The sequence below is a fragment of the Aotus nancymaae genome, unplaced genomic scaffold (genome assembly GCF_030222135.1).
Source record: "Aotus nancymaae isolate 86718 unplaced genomic scaffold, 86718_ANA_hifiasm-v0.15.2.pri h1tg000004l, whole genome shotgun sequence".
NCBI classification, from domain to species: Eukaryota; Metazoa; Chordata; class Mammalia; order Primates; family Aotidae; genus Aotus; species Aotus nancymaae.
The window spans coordinates 42,926,620-42,935,742 of NW_026988415.1; the positions used below are offsets into that span (position 1 = coordinate 42,926,620).

The window sequence follows — 9,123 nt, forward strand, 5'->3', positions numbered from 1 at the left end:
TAAAATACAACTTTTTTCACTAAAATAAATTGAATTAAACTTAGTCTAACATCAGCTCATATTTATTGATGGCTTATTCTGGACTAAGGAGGGTTCCATTATCCTTTCTTTTTTTCTCCTCACCCACAGATCTTTGCTCCCCGGAAAATAGCCTCATTGTTTCCCAAAGACAGACTAATGTGGGATTATTTTAATGGCTTAAGCACACACAGGTGTATTTTCAGCCTAACAGAGTGCCATCTTCTATGGATTTGGGTTCATTTCTAGGCCTACTTACATTACCATTAGAATTATCAGAAACGATATTGAGAAAGTATATTCAGTAGTCAATAAACTCATACCTGTATACTAACAGAAGGAAACATACTTTGTCTCCATAGGGACCGTGTTATAATGAGTTTATATAATGCTAATGCAATTAGATACTCAAATTTCTAAAAACACACACCTCGATGACAAATGAAATTTTTTTTTATTTCAAATCTTTCTATGTCTCTCCATTTCCACCAACACCTATTTACAAGCGTCTATCATCTTGCATCTTGATTTCTACTGCAGCATCTGAATTGGTCTCCCTATTCCACTCTTCTAATCTACTCTTTTCACAGTATCCAGGGTGATCTTTTGTTAAGGGTTAAATAAAAGCATAATCCTACTTAACTGGCAGGGGAGATATCATGATCACAAAGGTGATTTTCCCAGGGTGAGGCTTATCCATTGCACTCTGAATGTGCTCACCCCTGTGATTTCCCCAAATGTGGGAAACTCGACGGCATAATTTGTGGTAGTGGGGGACTGCGTTTGTGCTTTCCCCTGGTTAAAAAAAAGCATACTCCTGCACCTCTTGAAAATCTTTCATTCCTAGTCTCCACACTTAAGGGAAAAAAAAAATCTCCAGTCTTTACCATAGCCCTCATAATCCTGGATGGTCAGGAACCTGCTAACACTCTAGCCTCACTCTGTCACTACTTTGCCACCTCAGTTTCTCCATTCTGGACTTGCATTTACTTCCATGAATACCCAGGTCCTTTCTTGCCACAATGCCATCTCACTTGCTGTTTTCACTGCTTGGAATACTCCCTTTTCTACCTTCACATTACCGGCTCCCTTTCATCCTTCAGGATCTGACATGTCACTTCCTTAAAAAGGCTTATTCTTCTTCATAAGACTGTGCTTTTCCTTCATAGCCTATATCATAGTTGCATTCATATACTTGTTTGAATTTACTTCTTGATTGTTTATCTCTCCCACTAGTCTCTAAGCTCCATGATGGTAAGGATGGAGGATTCTGATTTCCTTGTGGAGTGATATCAGTACAGCAGAATGAGGAGCTAATCTTCCATCTCCTGCCTTAGGAAAGCAGGCAGATCTCTGGTTCACCTGACTGGTGATATTGGAAAGCTAAGCAAGAATTTGATTCTCCATATCCTATACAGGGGAAGCAGGCTACGCTCTGATTCTCCTGTCAGGGTACTGTTATCAGGGTCCAGTAGAGAGCTGAGCCTTCACCTACTCCCAACATCAAGGAAACTGAATGAGTTGGTGCAAGTTGGGACTATTAACACTCTTCTCTCCCCTATCTCTGGTGCCAGGAAGGCCCAAAAATGGCAACAATAATGAGACAGTATGAAGCAGGGCTAGCACTTCACTTTCCACTTCCCCTGGTGTCAGAAGGAACCAGTGGGGAGCTGAGCTGCAACACCAACCGGGCATTAATGAGACTGAATGAGGCCATGTTATGCAGAGCTAGTTGAAATTCCACTTCCCCTCTCCCTTCACTCGTGTTAGGAGGGCTCAGTGGGAGGTGTTATTCTGTCCCTAGTGCTGCATCAACAAAGCATCCTGAGTCAGTCTACTTCCCTCAGCATTGGGGAACAGCAGGGCACAACAGAGAAGTGATCTTATACCCTCACCTGGAGGGAATGAGGTGGTGTGAGTCAGTGTGCCACTTGCAATAGAAAGTGTCAGCAGGGAAAAGCAGGGAACTGATCTTTGACCCTAGCCATCTGCAATGAGGCAGTGCGATTTAGCAATCTACATTCACCAGGTGATATCAGTGAGGCCAAGTGGGAAACTGAACACACACCCAGTCAACTCCATGTTAAACCTCAAAATGGAATGCCTGCAAAATAAATAAATAAACAAACAGTATCCAGAGTCCCATAATATGCAAAATAAACAGGATGAAATAGAAAATCATGCATCATACCAAATACCAAAAAATTATAACATGAATGAGAAAATACAATCAACAGATGCCAATATCAAAATAGATCAGATATTGTAAATATCTGAAACAGATTTTAAAGCAAGTACTACAAAATGAATTGAAGAAGCAATTGCAAATTATGTGAAGCAAATGAAAAAATATGAAAGAAATAGAAGTTATAAAAAAGCAAATGAATATTACAGAAATGAAAAATACAATAACTGAAATTAAAAACACACTGATGGGTTCAAAAGTAGAGTGGCAAAGACAGAGGATAGAATCGGTGAACTTGTGGGACAGGCCAAGAGAATTTCCCCAATCTAAACAAAAAAGTGAAAATCAAATTTTTAAAAATGATTATTTGGTGTGATTTCTGGGATAAAAACAATGAGCTAATGTTCGTTTCATTGTTGTTCCAGAAGCAGAAGAGTGAGAGAGTAGGATTAAAAATATATTTTTAAAAATAAAGATTGAAAATTTCCAGAATTTGACAAAAACTACATAAACCTACAGAATCAAGAAGGTGAATGAATACCAAACAGGTTTAATCCAAAGAAATCCATGCCAAGATTCATCATAGCCAAACTTCTTTCTGCTAGGAACACTTTCCCTTCCACCTTCTTCCACGAAAACAAAAAAACAAAAACAAAAAACAAAAACAAAACAACAGCAACAACAAAAAAAAGTTTTGAAGGCAGCCAGAAAGAAATAACACATTCCTATAGGAAGAACAATTCAGTTGAATGGCAAAACAGGCATATGAAAAAGGTGCTCTACATCACTGATCATCAGAGAAATTCAAATCAAAACTACAATGAGATATAACCTTACCCCAGTTAAAATGGCTTATATCCAAAAAACAGGCAATAACAAATGCTGGAGAGGATGTGGAGAAAAGGGAACCTTCGTACACTTGCTGGGAATGTAAATTAGTACAACCACTATGGAGAACAGTCTGGAGGTTCTTCAAAAAAACTACAAGTTGAGCTCCCATATTATCCAGAACCCAAAACAAAGGAAATCAGTATATCAGAGAGACATCTGCACTCCTGTTTGTTGCAGAACTATTCACAATAGCAAAGATTTGGAAGAAACCTAAATGTCCATCAGCAGATGAATGGATAAAGGAAATGTGGAACCTATACAAAAATGAAATACTATTCAGTCACAAAAAAGAATAAAGTCCTGTCATTTGCAAAAACGTGGATAGAACTGGAGATTATTATGTTAGAGAAATAAGCCAGGCACAGGAAGACAAACATCACATGTTCTCACTTATTTGTGGGAACTAAAAATCAGAACAATTAAACTCATGGACATAGAGAGTAGAAGGATGGTTACCAGAGGTGGGGAAGGGTAGGAGTAGGGTTGGGGAGAGGTGGAGATAGTTAATGCCTAGGAAAAAATAGAAAGAATGAATAACACCTACTACTTGATAGCACAACAGAGTGATTATAGTCAATGTTAACTTAATTGTACATTTTTAAATAACTGAAAGAGTATAATTGAATTGTTGGTAACACAAAGAATAATTGCTTGAGATGATATTCCATGATGTGATCTTTACACATTGCATGTCAGTATCAAAACATCTCCTGTACCCCATAAATACACCGACTATGTACCCACAAACATACAAAATAAAAAATTAAAGACACACACACACACACACACACACACACACATACACCTCAAATGACAGTAGACTTCTCATCAGAAAACAAGACCAAAGGAAAAGTGATGCAGCATTTTTCAAATACTAAAAGAAAAGAAGTTTCAACTGCAATTCTATATACAGCAAACACATGTCTCAGCAATGAAAGGAAAATATACTACCAGACAAAGGAAAACTAAGGGAAATTGTCACTAGTAAACCTGCCCTTAAAGACTGGCTAAATGAAGTTTTGTAAATGTAAAGGAAATACAAGGCATGGAATTTCAGAAAGGAAAAAAACATTGGAATGGGTAAAAATAAGCATAAATATAATAGATTATCCTACTCTTTCTGGATTTATTAAGTCATATTTGATAATTGAAGCAAAAATTATAACACCATGTCATATCGTACTTATATATAGAAAATGCATTAAATGTAGGATTTAAAGTAATAATTCAAATTTTATAAAGAAAATGTAGTGAAAACTTATATTCTGAAAGTGAGGATGATAAAGAAATCAAAATAGAAGTAAGTTTTCTATACATCATTCAAAGTGGTAATGCACCAAAACAAGTAAACGATGATAATTATGTATGTATATTGTAATACCTAGAATCAACTGCTAAAAAATTATACAAAGCAATGTGCCTCAAAAACTGTAAATCAAGATGGATTCCTAAAAAAATGCATAATTAACCCACTGAAAGTTAAGAAAAGAAACACAGAGGAACAAGAAATACAAAATTAATAATAAAATGACATCCATTAAACAAACAACAAGGTAATGCCACAAACAACTCTATCCCTAAAAATTTGATAACATAGAGGGAATGGACTAATTCCTTGAAAGATACAAACTACCAAAACTCACACAAGAAGAAATGCATAATTTGAATAAACCTATATCTATTAAAGAAATTGAATCAATAATTAATAAAGTTTCAAAAAAGCCCCAGGCCTAAATGGTTTTACTAGGAAATTCTAACTTTTATTAAAGAAATCATACAAATTCTTCACAATCATTTTCAGGAAATAGAAGCACAGGTAATACTTTCTAACTCATTCTCTGAGACAGCATTACCCTAATAGCAAAACCAGAAAAAGGCATTACAAGGAAAGAAACTACAGACCAATGTAGTTTCTCTTGAATAGATATTCAAAAGTCCTCAGCAAAATATTGGAAAATCCAATCAAGTGGGATTTACTCCAGGAATGTAATGTTGCTTTATCATCTGAACATCAATTAATGTAATCTACCATAATAAGCTAAAGAAGAAAAATTATATAATTATATCAATAAAGGCAGAAAATGTATTTGACAATCTGCAGTATCCATGTATGGTAAAAACTCTCAGTAAGCTAAGAATGAAGGGGAAGTACCTCAACTTGGAAAAGAACATCTATAAAAAATATACAGCAAACACTATGCTTAATGGTGAAAGATTGAAGGCTTTCCCCCCAAAATCAGCAACAAGGCAAGGATGTCTGCCCTCTCCACTCTTAGTCAACATAATACTAGAAATCCTAGAGAATAGGAAAACTATCTTTATTGAAATATGGCAGAATTGTCTATGTAGAAAACTCCTAAGAAAACTAGAAAACAAAGAGGAAAAAGAAACCCCTCTTAGAACAAATAAGACTAGAGATTTGGCTGGGTGAGGTGGTTCAAGCTTGTCATCCTAGCACTTTGGGAGGCTGAGGCAGGTGGATTGCTTTAGTCCAGGAATTCAAGACAAACCCTTCAACAAGGCAAAACCACCGTCTCTTCCAAAAAATACAAAAATTAGCCAGGCATGGTGGCACACACCTGTAGTCCCAGCTACTTGGAAGGCTGAGGTGGGAGGATGGCTTGAGCCTGGGAGGCAGAGGTTGCAGTGAGCTGCGATTGTGCCATTGTATTCCAGCCTGGGTGACAGAGCCAGACCACGTCTAAAAATAAATAAATAAATAACCCAAAAGGTTGTATAGTATAGGATCTACAGATTGCAGAATATAAGATCAAGATACAAAATCAATCATATTTCTACACAATAATAATGCATATGGAAATGAAAATGAAAAACATGAACATAAATGCTCCAAGAAAATGAAACATTTAGGTATAAATCTAACAAAACATGTATAGTATCTGTATGCTCAAAATTACAAAATTCTGTTGAAAGAAATAAAAGATATACTAAATGGAAAAAAAAAATACTATGTTCATAGATTGGAAGACTAAATATAGCAAAGATACTGATTCTCCTCGACTTGAATTGTAGGTTTAATACAATTCCTATCAAAGTCACAACAAAAATTTTTGTAGATTTTGACAAGATTTTCAAATATGTATGGAAAAACAAAGAAACTACAAAAGCTATAGCAATTTTGGAAAAAGAAAAATCGAGTAAATCAGTCTACCTCATTTTAAGACTTATTATACAACTACAGTGAAAAGACTGTGTAGAGGGACAAGCATATAGATAAAAGGAACTGAATAAAGAACTCAGAGATAGACCCAAACAAATATATCCAACTGCTTTTGACAAAGGTATAAAAGCAATTTGATGGAGGTAGGATAGTCTCTTAACAAATGGTGTTAGAAACATTGGAAATGTATAAATAAAAGAGATGAAATGACTTAAATCTCACACATTATACAAACATTAACTCAAAATTGATTATGAACTTAAATGTGAAATGTAAAACTAAAAGTTATAGAAAATTATAAGAAAATCTTCAGGATATAGGACTAGGCCAAGAGTTTTAGATTTAATACCTAAAGCATGATCCTTAAGAGGAAAACTTGATAAACTGGAACTATTCAAAAGTAAAAACTTTCGCTCTGCCAATGACTCTTAAAAGGATTTTTAAAAAATGAGCTACAGAATGGGAGAAAATATTTATAAAGTATATATACAGCAAAAAACTAGTATCTATAATATTTTTAAAGTCTCAAAAATCAGCAATAAAAAAAACCATCCATCTAGAAAATGGACAAAAGGCTTAAACAGATATTTCACCAAAGAGGATACAGAGATGACTGACAATTATGCACTTTTAAAATTTTCGACATCGTTAGCTATCATGGAAATGCAAATTAAAACTACAATGAGATATCACTACACACTTACAAGAAAGGCTAAAATGAAAAATAGTGATGACACCAAATCCTGGCAAGGAAGCTGAGAAATTGGATCACTCATACCATACATTGCCGGTGTGTACATAAAATGATAGAAAACAGTTTGGCAGTTTCCTGTCAGTTTAGTAAAACTAAACATTCAACTTCCATATGACCCAGGAATTACAATTTTGAAAAATTTATTCCAGAGAATGAAAAATTACATTCACACAAAAGCCTACAGGTTGTGCTATGCATATCAGCTGTATTAATTTGCTAGGGTTGCCACAACAAAATACCACAGATTAGGTGGCTAAGACAATAGAAACTTATTCTCAAAGTTCTTGATTCTGGAAGTCCATGATCAAGGTACCAGCAGAGTTGGTTTCCTCTGAGGCTTCTCTCCTCAGCTTGCAGATGGCTGTGCTCTTGCTGCCTGTTCACATGGTTGTCCCACATCCCTCTGTACATGTGCACACCTAGTTTCTCTTCCTCTTTTTATAATTATTTTTAATTTTTAATTTTTGTGGGTACATAGTAGGTGTATATACTTATAAGATACATGAGATTTGTTGACACAGGCATGCAATGTGAAATAATAACATCATGGAGTATCCATCCCCTTAAGCATTTATCCTTTGTATTACAAACAATCCAATTACACTATTTTACTTATTTTAAAATGTACAAATAAGTTATTATTGGCTATAGTCCTTCTACTATGCTATCAAATAGTAGGTCTTATTCATTCTAACTATTTTTTGTACCCATTAATTGTCCCCACCTCCCTCTTCCCCTTCTTATAAAAACACCAGTGATATTGGATTAGGGCCCTATCCAACCACCTCATTTTAACTTAATTACCTTATTAAAGGCATTATTCCCAAATACAGTTACATTCTGAGGTACTGAGAGTTGGCAATTCAACACATTAACTTTGGGAGAGCATAATTCAGCCCATAGCACCACCTTTATTTTAATGACTAAAAACTGGAAACAATCCATATGTCCTTCAATAGATAAATGGTTACACAAGCTGTGCTACATCCATGTCATGGAATACTACTCAACAAGGAAAAGGAACAAACTGTTGATACACATAGTAACCTGGATGAATTCACAGGGAATTATGCTTAGTAAAAAAGCCAATCCCAAAAGGTTACACACTGTATGATGCCATTATTGAAATGACAAAATTATAGAAATGGGGAACAGATTAGTGGTTGCCAGTGATCAGAGACAGCAGGTTGTGTGGCTATAAAAGGGATACACATCTTCACAATGAGAATGATGTGGCTATAAAAGGGCAACAAATGGATCCCTGTGGTAATGGAACTGCTCTGTATCTTGATGGTATCAATGTCAATATTCTGGTTGTGATATTATACTAGAATTTATCAAGATATTACCACTGAAAGAAATTGGGTAAAGGGCACATGCAATCTCTCTGTATTATTTCTTACCATTGCCCATGAATCTACAATTAACTCCAAAATTAAACCTATAAAAATTGCCTAATGAATTGTTATATAAATTGTCATTAAAATAAATAAAAATAATAGTTATAGTTCTCTATTAAAAAGGCATTTATTGAATGAATGAATGAATGTATGGTTTAACATTATAGCCTGATTTCATAACCACTAACCGTATTATTTCCTGAAATGTGACCCTCTCTCTAGATATGTGTAACTCTGAGAAGGAGTTTGATGCTAGAAAGCCATATGAAAGCTGTAAGATTGTAAAGGAGAGAAATAAAAAGAAAATGAGTGAGCAGATATTACTAATGATTATAGGAAACTACCTTTGGGACTGGTGTTAAAGTCTGAGGGCTGGAATAGAGGAAGGACAGCTAACTGGGCAACATGTGCACAAGAAAAAGGGCCTGTTAGGGAAAATCCCTGGGAGTGAGGCACTAGTGAAGCATCACTCAGCTGGAGTTTCAATGACTGTACAGAGAGCACTTTTGATCTTACACTAAGAGGGGGAGCAAAAACGGAACTTGCTTCATCTGAGTCAAAGGCAGCTGAGAAAGAAACAGCCATACGTTAGGTCTGGGATAAGAGTAAGTTGGGAATTATCAAGGGAGGAATTATCAAAGTAGGACTGAGAGAGCTGTAAGAATGAGTCAGCCAACTTAACTTTACTTATTAG

The 9,123-nt window shown here is 35.4% G+C and overlaps 1 non-coding gene across 1 annotated transcript; it reads left to right on the forward strand.

The window, feature by feature from the left end:
- The first annotated feature begins 652 nt into the window (after positions 1-652).
- LOC135269402 (U1 spliceosomal RNA) lies at positions 653-816 on the forward strand. The gene has a single exon (XR_010337693.1). It is a non-coding gene; the product is annotated as a U1 spliceosomal RNA (small nuclear RNA).
- The last annotated feature ends 8,307 nt before the right edge of the window (positions 817-9,123 follow it).